This window comes from Acinonyx jubatus, chromosome A1, assembly GCF_027475565.1.
Source record: "Acinonyx jubatus isolate Ajub_Pintada_27869175 chromosome A1, VMU_Ajub_asm_v1.0, whole genome shotgun sequence".
Taxonomy (NCBI): Eukaryota; Metazoa; Chordata; class Mammalia; order Carnivora; family Felidae; genus Acinonyx; species Acinonyx jubatus.
Window position 1 is genome coordinate 157488004 of NC_069380.1, and position 17155 is coordinate 157505158.

The window sequence follows — 17155 nt, forward strand, 5'->3', positions numbered from 1 at the left end:
TGTAATGAGTTTAGGCCACTCCTGTGTATTTAAATTCTCAGAGCTTCCCTAGCTAGGCCTGTTCCTCTACATGCACTGTGGACTCTGGCTTTAGAAACAGCTCACTCACCCACTTGCTTGGCTGTGCACATCCATCCCGCAGGACAGGCCATTCATATCCCCTTACCCCTACAGGTTCTTGTAAGGTAAACAGGAGAACTGTTCACTTAAGGAAAAAACTGGATGTCTAAACCCCCAAGATAAACTATTCATCTCTGCCTTAATCAAAAGCCTTTTTGGTTCTTAGACAAAAAGCTTGTAAACAAGCTTAAATTTGTAGTCCTTATTTTTCAGTGTCATACATAAAATAATATGATACCCCCAAATACGATTACATGCACCCAGTGTTTCAAGAATTTAATCCCACTATACCATCCTCCATATTAATCTCTAAAGCTTTTTTTTTTGTTCTTACATCCCTTATTCAACTGTATTCAGTAATGTACTCCATCTACACCCTTTGTCCCCTATATATGTGACTGCTGGCTATAGAATAAAGTCTGTAGTCTAGAATATTAAGGACAAAATATTTAAGTTTCCAGAATTTTTTCCCCATAAAAATTTTCATGAGTTCAAAGATTCTTGAGTACAAGGATATTGTCTATTTTTTTTTAATTCCTCAGTGCAGTATCTAGTATGATACCTCAAACATAATATGCTTTCATTAACACTTAAAAATACTTGCTTTTTTAATATTTATTTTTTCTGTTATCAAAGCCACATTATTTTTAAAATATTAGTTAAGTTACTTATTTGGAAGTAAAGAGTATTAGCAAATGAGGATCATTTGTCCTATAATTTTTTAATGTGTATTTATTTATTTTGAGAAAGAAAGAGAAAGAGGGAAAGAGAGTGCACAAGCAGGGGAGGGGCAGAGAGAGGAAGAGAGAGAATCCCAAGTGAGCTCCGTGCTGACAGCAGGGAACGCATGAACACATGAGATCATGACCTGAGCTGAAATCAAGTGTCAGGTGCTTAAATGACTGAGCCGCCCAGGCTCCCCAGGTCACATATTTTTTTTTAATTAAAATATTTCTAACATTTAGCTATGCTTTCTCTGTGCAATATCATGTTCTATTAAACTTTCATGATTCATTTTTAGCTATCCATATTTTTCTAAGGATAGGAAAATGTCTATTTGGTACTAGTAAAATTTTGCTGAAGCTTAGTATTTTACACAACAGAAACATTGTCTCTTTTCTCCCTTTAGCATAGCTGGTGTTTTTAAATACTATTTAGCCATTCTACTCTTTAAGTACCACAGAACTACGCTCTCAGGGATTTTTTTTCTCCTTATTTTCATCTCAAGGGTAAAGGACACTCATGTTTCCTCTGTATGTTTTCCACAAATTCCCTATATCTTTCTCTAACTGCCATAACCTGTCCTGGCATTTTCAACATTTCCTATTGAAAAATGAAAACTCTAGGGATGCCTGGCCAGCTCAGTCAAAGGAGCATGTGACTCTTGATCTTGGGGTTGTGAGTTCGAGTCCCACATTGGGTGTAGAGATTACTTAAATAAATAAAACTTAAAAAAAAAAGAAAGAAAAATGAAAACTCTAATAAAAATCTATTAGGTTTCTTAAGTTATTTTTATTTTCATAAAGCAAGGTGCAACTTAAATTAGTCAGATATTAATATTTTCTATTAATATCTATAATACGGTATTATAGATATGTATGATTATAATAAATAGCTAACTATATGCTGAAAAGTTTCTTGTGAAAATAGCTATATTTCTGAAAAAGTTTAAATCAGGTGAAAATACAGAATTTAGAGATATGTTCTGGCATTATTTGACAAAAAAATAAAATATAAAAAAAGAGAAAAGAAAGAGAGGGTCGTTCTGCCTCCAGACTCCAACTGCATGCAAATGGCAAAATTTTGCAGTGACAGACAGTGACAGAGAGGAGAAATTAGGAATCTCCAAACCTAGGTTTACTCCAAATCTGACTTTTCTTAAGTATAAGAAACAAAATGTTAAATAATAGCGCATAAAACTAAGTGCAATATTCTCATAAATCAACGTAACCAGAACAAACATTTCATTTAAAACATCACCTGAATATTCAGTATTTATGCTTGTGGAATTATTATACAAGTTATTTATTTTAAAAATACTATAAGTGTTTTTGTAATAATTCCATCTTAATTCCATCTTATGAATATTATCTATACTGCACAGTGTGCACTTAATAAGTTTCACGGATATCTTGAATGTCAAGACAAAGTGCTGAGCTCTTAATTCAAAGACAAATTACTACATTCTAAAGCTGGGATCATTAAACCAAGGAGTTGGTTACTTTTTAATAATTGAGATGAATAAATAAATGTATGAATTAAGAATTCAGAGGTTTTATTTCTCTTTTGGACTTTTCACATAAATTCTACACTTAAGTTATATGTATGTGTGTGTGTGTGTGTGTGTGTATATATATATATATATATATATATATATATATATATATATATATACACCCCTAAAGCTTTGAATCACTCTGTATTTTATAACCCAAATCTGTTATTTTATTTATGCCAGCTCAAAAGCATTGTGGAAAACCATATGAATTCAGTGACACAATTGTCCATAGTTCTTCTCCAAACTCACTGATTAAGAGACAAGTGGTTATTTATCCCAATGTATCAGGAAGATTGTTCTGTTTCTTGTTTTGTGGTTTTAATGGCTCTGTACTCATAATACTCATAAGACTCTAGTATAAACATTTATAAATTATCATTCTCCCATGCTATTATTTATACATAAGTATTAATAAAAGGCAAATTATTTTTTTATTTCAAATATTATGATATTTTCATTACATATACTAATAGACTGGGACATTAAAATACCACATGAAATGTACAAACTACACAAATGGTAGTAGCCAAATTAATCCTGTTAAGAGGGATACATTTCAGCAAACCTGAAAGAAAAGAAAAAAAATTAAAAAATAACACAGATTTTACTTCAAACTGTCTAAATGAATAATGAGGACAATAAAATGAACCTTAATATATACTCAGTGAATTTTCATCAATCAATTCTTAAAGTGTCTGTAACTATAAATCAGCAGTTTATTTCTGATAGCAAATTGTTTGAAGGATCAGGTCCACAAATGATAGCATTTTAAAGGCAACATAATGGTGAGTTACTGTGTATAAAAGATGTGGATCATGCAGTCACAAGTCTTGTATGCAGACAGCATTGATAGAGTTGGGGAAATGGGGTTAAAGGAAGTGATTGAGCCAGCAAAGGAAGCTTCTATATCTAGATAAGTTATGTCCTAGGTTGTATGAAAAATGTACAGTGGTGTCTTACTAAATCAACTTCCAAGGACGTCATATTGGATGGTAAAGGTATTTAAACATGGAAGACCACAATTTTGTAAGTGATATAAAAAGTGGGTACTTGACAGTGACTGTCCACCTAAATAGTAAAATAGACTGACAGACAATCTAAAGACTTAGTTAAAAACCCACTCACTGATCACTAGGAGCAAATGTGAGTTTACTAAAAGCAAGTCATCCCAAATCACCTTACTTCTTCCTTTGTGGAGTCTGTCTCAGTTGAGAGAAAAGCAGGGCCTAAGCAGCAGGTCTTATTTAAATCTTTGGAGTCAGAGAATCTGGGGAGAGAAAACAAGCCAATGTCTAAGAGACTGCTGAGTAGAATCACGTCAGACACTTTTCTCAATAAAAATCAGGTATCATTGTTGACTCAGCCCTAAGATGGAGGACTTCACGAGGTAGTATTTGATACTGCAAGTCACTCTTCAAAGAACTCTGCCCTTTAGCAACATGGAGTTGAAGAAGTGCAAACATTTTTCATCGGCACATAAATGAGATAATACATTACAGATGCCATTTCAGTTTAGTTAAGAACAAAATTCTGGAAACAAGTGCATGAAGTCCCATTTCTGATGAGATTTAAAAGCTAGTGTTCTTGTTCTTGTTGTTTTTCCACTAAATATACATTTTAATAAGTTTAAATCCTATGGACATTAAGGTTTAAAATGAATTAGTCTCAATATGAAGATGGTTTTAGGAGTCACCTTGATTTTATAGACAGCATTATCTAAAATTTCAAGATGATTTTTGCTGTTTTCTTAACCAGTTCTAACTTCAACAGAAGCTGAAAACGATCAAGAATCACTCTGTTTTTATCCTAGTTCCTCCTCACTCTAAACTGCAACAAACTACAGACATTTTTGCAACTCTAGTGTATTGTGCATGGTTTTAAGCCACACAAAAATAGAAAGTGTTAGTTAATAAAGATCATAAAAAGCACAGAAGAGTTTGGTTACTTTCTGGAAAATGTGCAGAAAGGTGTTCTTCAAAATATAGCATTTAAGGCAAAACATTTACACAAACCAGCTCTGATTTGATCTCTGTCAGAAACATTGTGTCATCTCTTTGATTTTTATTTGCTGGATTAAATTTCACTGAACAAAATATATGAGTAGCAGTAATTTCCTCAGGAACATTGTTATTTGAGAAAAGCATAACCACAAAAGGACTGAATAAATACATAATAATCAAACCCAAGCTGATTACATTTAAATAAATTTGTTAAATTATCTCACTTTTAAATTAACTGAAAACTCAAAAAATACCTATATGAAAATCAAGATTTTAAAAATAAGGACATCTTTTCATTTACTTAAATTTATCAGCTTGCCAAAACAGTGAAAATATTAGACAGCAAGCAAATTTTATCTGAAGCTTATATCTCTGGACTCTGTCCAAGAATATAAATCCAATTAATTATTACCATGTGTGCACAACCACACTACTTATGTCTTAGGCCATGAATAAATTGCAGGGTGGGAGTAGGGTTGAGTTCACCCTTGATCCACAAGAACTCTTTGGAAATATCAAGGAACTAAACATTGTGTTTCCTTGGCCTTTCTGCTCTGGTCAGAAGAGAGAATACCTCTGTTTTGCCTCTGGTTTAGGCTGAGCATTGAGAAGAATACAAATCATTCTGAAGCAGCTCTTTGGAGAAAAACTAGAACTTTTCTCTGTAGAGTGACAAAAAGGTTGTGGCATCTATACTAAAGGATTATAGTCTCTAAATAGCCCTTTAAAGGAAGCCTAGCCTTCCTGGATAACTTGTAAGGAGGTAACATGTGCCGCTTGACATCTTGCTTAATCTTTTATAAAACCTGAATGTGAGGAGTGAAGAGGAGAGATGGAAAATGTCAGAAAATGCAATTGTATCATAAGTAAGAAATGAGCAATCACATGAAGAATGTTATTCTTTCTTACCTCACCTGTAGTGACACTCATTATTTTCTCCTATCATTGTGTCGTCTCCCTATGCTTATTATTTACTTTTAGTGTTTTCCACATTCTGTCCTTATATGGCTTCTTGTTTTAGTTGACTTTCTCTGCCTATGGAATCTTACTTACTGTGTACTTTTTTTCTCTCTGTCTCATCCTTCACCTTCTCAAATCCTTCACCTTTGCCTTCTGTCATTGATAGTGCAGCAGTTGCACAACCCTTCAAACTCCCCTTCGAACATTCAGCACACCTTCTTGATCTGTAAAAGAACTACATCTCCACTAAGGACACTGCTTCCCCTGCACACCACCCAAGAAGTATACATTTTCCCTCAAACCCCTGGGCCCCAGAGTGAGATATTTCCTCATTTCCATTGTTAATGACCTCTTGTTTCCCTTTCATTAGAACTCCTGGATCCCAAAAGTATATCACCTAGCTCTACTGAATCTCATGTCATACCCCTGATTTCTGGGAGTACCATTGCCATTCTTTTGTGTGTGTGAATTCAATATTCAGGCAGATTAGTCCCAGCACTCTCACCTCTAAATTATTTCAGCATGTCTACACTAATGATATGGTCAACCTCATTAACTTATTCATTCACCCCCTTTGGTCAGTATTCTTTTCATCCTCCTTCAGTAGTTGAAATTCCATTGTCATTCATTACATTTATTCTCTTGTATCTCTATCTCTCTTGCCACTCTCTCCTTTCATGACACTCTCTTGAGCAAAACTAAAATCCTGATTAACTCAGTCTTTCTTTTTCATACCTATATCTGTACAGCTGAACACCATAAGGACAATCTCAGAACACTATTCACTGCTCTCTCCTTAATGTTATGGCCACAAATGTCAAGTTGGCTCCTAATACTGCCTTTCAGTCATACCACACTTCAGGAGTCCAGGTACTTTCCCACTTTCTTGGATAACTATTTCACACCTTATTTCTTTTTTAGCCTCCAATATCTTCTCTCTCAGCTTCCCATTCATTGATGATTTGGTTTCTAATTTCACCAAGAAAGCTCGAGCATTCAGAAGAGAGCTTCTGAAGACACCCGTTCACCTTTCAGCATCTGAACCCACATGTCTGCCTTACTGTTTGTTACACAGAAGAGTATCCACAGTCCTGTGTACACTAGAACCCACCCCTATTGCCTCTCCAGAACATTGTGCTGACATTTCTCTCCTCTCTTTCTAGATTATCAGTATTTTGCTCTCTATTGGCTCATTTCTCTCAGCCTACAAATATGTTCTCCCTACTCTTAAGAGAAAGAAATCCTTCTCTTGACACCTCTTCCCAATTATCTACCTCCTTGTTTTTACAAAATCCTTTTCACAAAAAAATCTACAGAAGAGTAGTTTATATTTTCTAATACCTGTCCTTGATCCTCTTCAGGCCTTACTCTAGAGACAATGTTTGCTTTATACTCCATAAAAAAGGTGCTCCTTTCAAGTTCACCAATCCCTCCATGTTGTAAAATCAAAGAGTAAGTATCAAAATCTCATCTTACTTGACTTACTAGACAGTATTTTCCACAGTTGGTCACTTATTCCTCCTTGACATACTTTCTTCTCTAATGCTTTAGGACATTACAAACTACTGTTTTGTTTTGTTTTCCTAACATGTCAATCATTTCTTCCCAGTGTCCTTTGCTGACTGCCTCTTCTCCCTGATCTCTAAATATTGTAATGCCAAAGGACTAAGGTCTTGGATCCTCTTATCTTCAATAGCTACACTCATTTCTTTGGTTTCTCATTCAGTCTCAAGGTATTATATCTGTTGAGATACATATATATATATATTATATATATAACTATGTATATATTTTTATATATATATACAAAACTATGTATATGTATATATGTATATATATGACATCCCATATTCCAGGCTTATATATCCAACTGCAGCCTGCTGGACATCTCCACATGAGTGTCTAATTGACACTGAAACCTGAAATAGCCCAGACTGAACTCTTAGGCTGGACATCTCAACCTCATTTGATGGCAACTCTATTTTCCAATTGCTCAGGTCAAAATCATTATAGACATCCATGACTCCTTTCAATCTCCCATATCCTAACAAAGCCTGGTAGCTCAGACTTTGAAACATTCAGAACGTATCACTCTGCTACCCACTGCTACCATGGTGGTGGAAGTTATTTTGTACTCTTGCTTGGATTACAATGGCAATTTCTAATTGTCTCTTTAACACTTGCTTCCTACATCTATTCTCAATCAACCAGTAAACAGGAAAGTTCTAAAATGTGACTCAGGCCATGACAGAATTCTGCTCAAATTCCTTTAATATTTCACTGCTTCTATCTGAACAAGTCAAGGTTCCTAAGGTGGCCTACAGCCCTACATCTTCTGCCTGCTATGTGATGACTTCCTAGTCTATTTCTCCAACTCTCCTCTGATGTCCACATCAGTATTTCTAAAAGGTTCCTAGATATGTCCATGTGCAGGTCCTACTGAAATAATGAATGCTATAAAACACACTTAACTCCATACTACCAACATCAGCCTCAGGTTTGGTTACTCTGTCACAGTGTCCCCCTACTCCTAAGGACAGAAGTCATTGTGTCAGCTCAGCTTCTTCCCTGTTATGCACAATTTACAAATTTACCACTGAGCTTCTTGCGTCTGCATTCTTTTTGCATCTTAATGGCAAGTATTTCAGATAAGACTTTGGTAATTTCTTTCATGGAAAATTACAGTAATCTCTGAAATACCTTGGAAAACATTGCTTGTCAATTTTAATCTTTCAACTCTATTACTATATTCCCAGAATGATGATTTTTAAAGCACCAATCTAACTGTATCATTTCTTTTTTTGTTTAAAAGTTTTTGATGACTCTTGGTCTTTTAAAGAATATATTTTCAATTCATTATTGTGGCATAGAAGACCTTTCCTTTCTGACCACAGCCTTTCCTTTTCAGGCACTCTTCAGTTTAATTCACTTATCAATTTATTTAATGTATGCTAGAGGGGCTACTCTATGCCATACCCTATGCTAAGTACTAACTATTACTTAAGAGTATCTTTCTTTTCTGACATAGGCCTAAAGTAAATTCTTAATATATTCTTAAAATATATCAATTCTTAATATATTATATTAATAAATATTATTATATATTATATATAATATTAATATATATTAATTACTAATGTATATATAATATATAAAACTATTATAGTCATATATATAACAAATCAAAAGGTTTTCTACTATTCATAATAATGAATAACATCATGTTTTAACTATGTTGATGTGATTGAAAGAAATCACACCTTCCTCGCCCCATTATTACCTTCCAGGTGCAGAAATAGTTGGTTGTGGTGAAACTTGATCATAACACCTAGCTCATTTGAAATGTATTTGATTATTAGATCCCACTCCATACTCTGATAATATCAACATAACAACCTAAGCATTACTCAGTTTGTTGAAATGTGTGTGTTTTATTTTTATGAAATCATATAGATCTTAATTTGATTATCTAATAATGATAAAAAGTAATAATCTTTGAATCCTATTTCCTATGAAAAGAAAAGTAGTAATTTTAAGTTTTCGTATGTGAGGGTAGGAGGCATGTTTCAGCATTATAAAGAGGAATTTGATGAAGGACTTCTCAGAACAAGTAAGCAGTTGTGAAAAAGACAGATACATATTCTTATACAACTTTTTGTTTAGCTGAAATGATAGAAACAACAAGCAAACAAATACATGTTTAACTGCACAGAATAACTAGGAAAAAAATAGGTAGAGTCCTAGTTAGATGGGGTGGTCAGAGAAGCCCTCTCTGAGGAAGAGTTTGAGTTGAGACCTGATGTGGAGAAGGAGCCATGTGAAGAATGAATAGGTAAGCATTCAGGACACAGGGAACAGTACTTTGTTGGAACGAGTTTTTATACTCAAGACTCTAAGAAAGTTTCTATAGCTGGGGCACAGTGTATTGAAATGAATTTGGAAACAAAGATGGACACTGGATAAGAAAAAAACCTAGAGAGCCTTGTTAAGGAGTGTGCATTTTATTCTTGGTACTGTGGGAAACCTCCAGAAGGATTCCTGAAAGGGAATTATTTAAGTCAAATATTTAAACAATATGATTCTAAATCCTGCGTGAAAACAGATTGTAAAGAGACAAGGGTGAAAGCAGAGAGACCACTATAAGATGTCTATAAGATTATTTACAAGTGGGGGTGTCAAATGGACTGCTGGATATTCATGTCTGGTATTATAGGATATATTAGTCTGCTTGAGCTGCCCTAATAAAATGCCATAGATGAGGTGGATTCCACAATAGAAGTTTAACTGATTATAGTTCTAGGGGTTGGGAAGTCTGAGATTATGGTGCCAGTAGGCAGATTTGTTTCTAAGGCCTCTTCTCTTGCTCTTTAGGTGGGTGCCATCTGGCTGTATGCTCACATAACCTTGTGTGTACAAAGAGAAAGAGTAAACTCTCTGGTGTCTCTTCTTATAGGGGCACTAATTCCATGGGACCAGGGCCACACCTTCATGACCTCATCTACCCCTAATTACCCCCAAAGGTTTCAACTGCAAATACCATCATATTGGGGATTATACCTTCCACATATGAATTTGGGTAGGGAGGGGGACACTATTCAGACCATAATACAGGTCTGGCTAAACACCTGAAATTAGGCAAGAAATTTCTTTTTTATAAGAAAATTCAGACTGTAGGATGAATGAGGTTTCCAAGGGTGAGAACACTAGGGCTTTCATTTTATAACTTTATGATTTTACATAAACTCTTTCTTCCATAGAACTTAAATCTGCTTTCTACTTTGGCTTCCGTTAAAGATATTCTTATCCTTTATTGAGTACTACCCATGTGCCAGGCACTTTATATACATTAGCTGTAATGACAACTTTGTTGGGTAGGCATTATTTATTTATTTATTTATTTATTTATTTATTTATTTAATTTTTTTTAACGTTTATTTATTTTTGAGACAGAGAGAGACAGAGCATAAGTGGGGGAGGGGCAGAGAGAGAGGGAGACACAGAATTGGAAGCAGGCTCCAGGCTCTGAGCCGTCAGCCCAGAGCCCAACGCGGGGCTCTAACTCACGGACCGTGAGATCATGACCTGAGCTGAAGTCGGACGCTTAACCGACTGAGCCACCCAGGCACCCCTGTTGGGTAGGCATTATTATCTTCATTGCACAAGTGAGGACCTTGAAGCCTAGACATATGAATAACTTGACCATAGTCCCATAACCAGGATTCAAGCTCTGCTTTAAAGGACTCTAAATTCCTCCGTTTCATCTATCTTCCTTGATTCCCTAAACCATTCCCACAAACCTCTAATCAGGTGGTGCTGTCTGCTAACAAATATTACTCACAATTCTTTTCTCAAGCTTCCTGAGTGAATTTAACTCTCATTTGTATTTATGTAACATTTTGACACCTCTCCATTTAATAGGTTTCCTGTGTATTTCAACTAACCTTGAGAATGACTAAGTCATGTGGTATAGTTTTGTACCACTCCCACCAGAGTGAAAGCAGGCATGCAGTAAATGAAATAAGTATCCCAAACAAAATTAATATTTAAAACTTGCAAATGAATTTTTGAGAAGATAACTTATCTGTGCAACATTTTCATTTGATTTTATTTTATTTACTCTTCATAAGCTCTGCTTTTTATTTTTTAATTATAATTTTAAAAATTTATCAAAATAAATACTACTTTTGCCTATAGAATTTTGAATTTGACTGTAGAATAGGAATTTCTCCAAATGTCCAAAATTTATCAAAATGAAATGGATATGACAGTTATAAGCCTAAAAACTTGATTTACCATTTCTTCAATTTCATCATCTGTAAAATAGTAATGACAATATATATTCCTAAACAATTTGGCAGATTTCTTGAGCTGTATGTTAATCCTACAAGGGCAATTACTATTAATGACCACAAAAATAATTAAGTGTAGGCAAATTCTTCATTTGTGTAGGGCTTGCATTTCTATTATACATACACATCAGTTCAGCATTAAAACCCAAAAAAAGCATCCTAGTGTTTTCAAACTTCTGAATTTATGTATAAAGCTGATTTTTACTTTGAAAAAAAAAAAAAAAGAATGCTCAGAGCTTCCAACAAAACTGAGCACCAAACAAATATTCCTCCAATAATCTCTCTCAAATGAGATAATGTGATATGGAGAAAAGAGCAATAGAGTGATAAGCAGAACTCTATTCTATAGCCCTGATGCTGTAATATCTTTTTTATTTGTCTCAATTTCTCTATGGCTCAATTTCTTCACCAGCAAATAATTTAATTGTGTTAAATCTTAAACATCTTAAAGTTCTGAGATTCTAATGTTCTGTGATTATTCTTTTGAAGGGGAAGCTCAAATATCCCAACCATTTCTTCAATACAGTGATTCAGCTTCAACCTAATACCCTTTATAGACCTTTATAATAATTAAGTAATTCATAAGTGGCTTTATAGTTATGGTAGAATTATTTAAAATGAGGTATTCTGTGTTCACATTGCCATTTTTTCCATATTTGTGTGAGTTACTTGGACTTTCTGTCTAGTATAATATTTTCTTATCTTTAAAATAGAGCTTATTGTGAGATTAAAGGAGTTTGTCCACACAAATTCTACCTACAACAAGTAGTATTTGACACAGAGTGAACTCTCAACTAATGACAACCATTTTATCCCTCATCAGTTGCCAAATACTATTTCCAAACATCCTTTCTTCCATTCAGCCTCATGATAAAAATAGTACGTTGTTTTTTGGTTTTGTTTTATTTTTTTAAGTAGGCTTCACACCCAGTGTAGAGCCCAGTGAGGGGCTTGAATTCACAATCCTGAGATAAAGATATCAGCTGAGATCAAGAGTTGGATGCTTAACCAACTGAGCCACCCAGGTGTTCCCAGAATACTATGTTTTATAAGAGGGAATTGAGGTACCATTCTCTGTGGCTTTCAAGTTCTTTTTTTTTTTAATTTTAATTCCTATGTAGTTAACATACAGTGTTATATTAGTTTCAGGTGTACAATATAGTGATTCAAGTTGCATATATTACTCAGTGTTCATCCAGATACATGTGCTCTTTATTTCCTATCACCTATTTCACTCATTCCCCTTACCTACCTCCCCTCAGGTAATGATCTATTTGTTCTCTATAGTTCAGAGTTTGTTTTTTGGTTTGTCTCTCTTTTTCATTTGTTTGTTTTGTTTCTTAAACTCCACGTATGAGTGAAATCATATGGCATTTGTCTTTCTCTGACTGGCTTATCTTCCTTAGCATTATACTCTCTAAATCCATCCATGTTGTTGCAAATGACAAGATTTTATTCTTTTTTATGGCTGAGTGATAATAATCATATATGTATGTATATATATGTATATATTATCCATTCATCCAGTCCAGACACTTGGACTGCTTCCATAGTTTGGCTAATGTAAATAATGCTGCAATAAACATAGGGATACATATATCTTTTCAAATTAGTGTTTTGATATTCTTTGGGTAGGGGTGCCTGCATGACTCAGTCAATTGAGTGTCTGACTTTGCCTCAGGTCATGATCTCACGTTTTGTGGGTTCGAGCCTTGCCTTGGGCTCTGTGGTGACAGCTTGGAGCCTGGAGCCTGCTTCAGATCAGGGTCTCTCCCTAATGCCCCTCCCCCACTCATGCTCTCATTCTCATTCTCTCTCTCTCTCTCTCTCAAAAATAAATAAACATTAAAAATTTTTTTTAAATATTCTTTGGGTAAATACTCAGTAGTGTGATTCCTGGATCATAGGGTAGTTCTATTTTGAATTTTTGAGGAACCACCATACTGCCTTCCTCATTGGCTGCACCAGTTTGCATTCACACCAACAATATATGAGGGTTCCTATTCTCCACATCCTCACCAACACTTGTTGTTTCTTAAGTTTTTTTTTTTTATTTTAGCCATTCTGATAGGTGTGAGGTGATATCTTATTGTTGTTCTGCTTTGCATTCCCCTGATGATGATGAGTGATGTCAAGCATCTTTTCATGTGTCTGTTGGCCATCTTTACTCTTCTTTGGAGAAATGTCTATTCAAGTCTTCTGCTCATTTTTAATTGGGTTACTGGTTTGGGGGTGTTGAGTTGTAGAAGTGTTTTATATATTTAAAATACTAACCATTTATTAGATATGTCATTTACAAATGTCTTCTATTCAGGAGGTTGCCAGTTAACTTTTGTTCGTTATTTCCTTTGCTGTGCAGGAAGTTTTTATTTTGATTTAGTCCCAATAGTTTATTTTTAAAAATTTTTTTAAAGAATACATCTTTTTTTTTCAATTTCTTTAATGTTTATTGATTTTTTAGAAAGAGAGACAGAGTGCGAGCAAGAGAGGGAGACACAGAATCCGAAACAGGCTCCAGACTCTGAGCTGTCAGCACAGAGCCCAACGCGGGGCTGGAACCCGCAAACCGTGAGATCATGACCTGAGCCAAAGTCAGACGCTTAACCGACTGAGCCACCCAACCGCACTGTCCCAACAGTTTATTTTTGCTTTTGTTTCCCTTGCATCAGGAGACATATCTAGGAAAAAGTTTCTACAGCCTGTGTCAGAGAAATTATTTCCTGTTCTCTCTTCTTGGGTTTTTATGGTTCCAGGTCTTACATTCAGGTCCTTAATCCATTTTGAGTTTATTTTTGTGTATGATATAAGAAAGTGGTCCAGTTCCATTTTTTTGCATGTTGCTCTCCAGCTTCCCCAACACCATTTGTTGAAGAGACTGGTGTTTTTATTTTCCCATTGCATATTCTTTCCTGCTTTTTTGAAGATTAATCGACCATATAATCATGGATTTATTTCTGGGCTCTCTATTCTGTTCTATTGGTCTATGGGTTTATTTTTGTGTTAGTAGCATACTGTTTTGATTGCTACAGCTTTATAGTATAACTTGAAACCTGGAATTGCTATCCCCTCATTTTGTTTTTCTTTTTCAAGATTCCTTTGGCTATTTGGGATCTTTTGTGGTTCCATACACACTTTAGCATTATTTGTTCCAGTTCGATGAAAAATGCTGTTGGTATTTTCATAGGGACTACATTAAATGTATAGATTTTTCTGGGTAGTATAGACATTTTAACAATATTTGTTTTTACAACCCATGAGCATATGAATGCCTTTACATTTCTTTGTGTTGTCTTCAATTTCTTTCTTTAGAGTTTTATAGTTTTCAGTGTACAGGTCTTTCACCTGTACACTGGTTAAGTTTATTCCTAGGTATGGTTTTTTTTGGTGCAGTTATAAATGGGACTGTTTTCTTAATGTATTTTCTGCTGTTTCATTATTAGTGTGTGGAAGTGCGGTGGATTTCTGTATATTGATTTTGTACCCTGAAACTTTATGGAATTCATCTATCAGTTGTAGTAGTTTCCTGGTCAAGTCTTGTGGGTTTTCTGTATATAGGAGCATGTCGTCTGCAAATAGTGAAAGTTTTACTTCTTTCTTGCCAATTTTGATGCCTTTTATTTCTTTTTTATGTCTGATTGCTGTGTCTAAGACTTCTAATTCTATGTTGAGTAAAAGTGATGGGAGTGGACATGCTTATTTTGTTCTTGACCTGAGGGAAAAAGCTCTCTGTTTTTCCACATTGACTATGATGTTTACTGTGACTTTTTCATATAAGACTTTTATTATGTTGAGGTATACTTCCTCTAATCCTACTTTCTTTTGGGTTTTTATCAAGAATGGATGTTATATTTTGTCAAATATTTTTTCTACATCTTTTGAAATGATCACATGGCTTTTATACTTTCTCTTATTGACGTAATGTATCACAATGATTAATTTGCAAATATTGAACCATGCTTGCATCCCAGGAATAAATCCCACTGATAATGATGAATAATTTTTTGAAGTATTGTGGAATTTGGTTTCCTAACATTTTGAGGATTTTTGCATCTATGTTCATCAGAGATCTTGGCATGTAGTTCTCTTCTTTGTATGATATCTTTTTCCAGTTTTGGTATCAGGGTAATGCTGGCCTCATAGAATTTGGAAATTTTTCCTCTTTTTCTATATTTTGGAATAGTTTGAGAAGTATAGGTATTAACTCTTCTTTAATGTTTGGTAGAATTTGCCTGTGAAGCCATCTGGTCCTGGACTTTTGTTTGTAGGGAGTTGGTTTTTTTTTTTTTTTTTTTTGGTTTTTTTTTACTGATTCAATTTCATTGCTGGTAATAGATCTGTTCAAATTTTCTGTTTCTTCCTTCTTCAGTTTTAATAGTTTATATGTTTATAGGAATTTATCCATTTATCCTAGGTTGTCCAATTTGTTGGCATATAACTTTTCATAATATTGTCTTGTAATTGTTTGCATTTCTGTGGTGTCACTTATTTCTCCTCTTTTATTTGTGATTTTGTCCGCGTTCTCTTTTTTTATGAGTCTGTCTAGAGGCTTATCAATTTTGTTGATCTTTTCACAGAATTAGCTCTTGGTTTAATTGATCTGTTCTATTGTTTATTTTAGTTTCTATATTATTTATTTCAGCCCTAATCTTTATTATGTCCTTCCTCCTGCTGGTTTTGAGTTTTGTTTTTTCTTTTATTTTCTAGCTCCATTAGGTGCAAGGTTACCTTATTTATTTGATATTTTTCTTGTTTCTTAATATGGGCCTGTATTACTATAAACTTCCCTCTTCAAAAGGTTTTGTTGCATCCCAAAGATTTCAGACTGTTGTGTTCGCATTTTCATTGGTCTCCATGTATTTTTTTTTTATTTCTTCTTTGCTTCCTTTGTCAACCCATTCGTTGTTTAGTAGCATGTTATTTATCCTTCATGTATTTGTGATCTTTCCATATTTTTCCCTTGTAATTGATTTCTAGTTTCATAGCATTGTGGTCAGAAGAAATGCATGGAATTACTTCAATTTTTTTTCAATTGTGGAGACTTTTTTTGGACTAATATGTAATCTTCTCTGGAGAATATTCCATGTACACTTGACATGAATGTGTATTCTGCTGTTTAGGATGCAGTGTTCTTAATATATCTGTTAAATCCATCTGGTCTAGTGTGTTCTTGAAAAGTCACTGTTTTCTTGTTTATTTTCTATTTGGATGATTTGTCCAATTGTCCATTGTAAGTGAGGTGTTAAAGTCCCTTACTGTATCCTATTACTACTGATTAATTTCTTTATGTTTGTTATTAACTGTGTTATGTATTTGGGTGCTTCCATGTTCAATGCATAAATATTTACAATTGTTATATAGTCTTTTTGGATTGTCCCTTTTATTATTATATAGTGTCTTCCTTTGTCTCTTGTTTTAGTCTTTGTTTTCAAGTCTATCTTGTCCAATGTAAGTATTGTCACTCCAGCTTTCTTTTAACATTAATTTGCATGACAAATGTTTCTCCATTCCCTCACTTTCAATCTGCATGTATCTTTAGCGCTGAAACGAGCCTGTTTTAGGCAGCATATAGATGGGTCTTGTTTTTTTTTTTTAATCCATTCTGTCACTCTATGTCTTTTGATCAGAATGTTTAGTCCATTTACATTCAAAGTAATTTTTGTTAATTATGTATTTATTTATATTTTGTTACTTGTTTTTGTGGTTGTTTTATAGTTTTTCTCTGATTCTTCTCTTGCTCTCTTTCATGGTGTGCTGACTTTCTTTAGTGATACTCTTGGATTCCTCTTTTTTCTCTATGTCTATTGCTGCATTTTGACTTGTGGTTACCATTAGATTTGTATTTAAATATCTTCTGTGTATAGCAGTCTATATTAAATTGATGATCTTGTAAGTTTTAGGTTTATGGTGTCATATTTTACATCTTTTTTATAGATCGGAAAGGAGTGGCA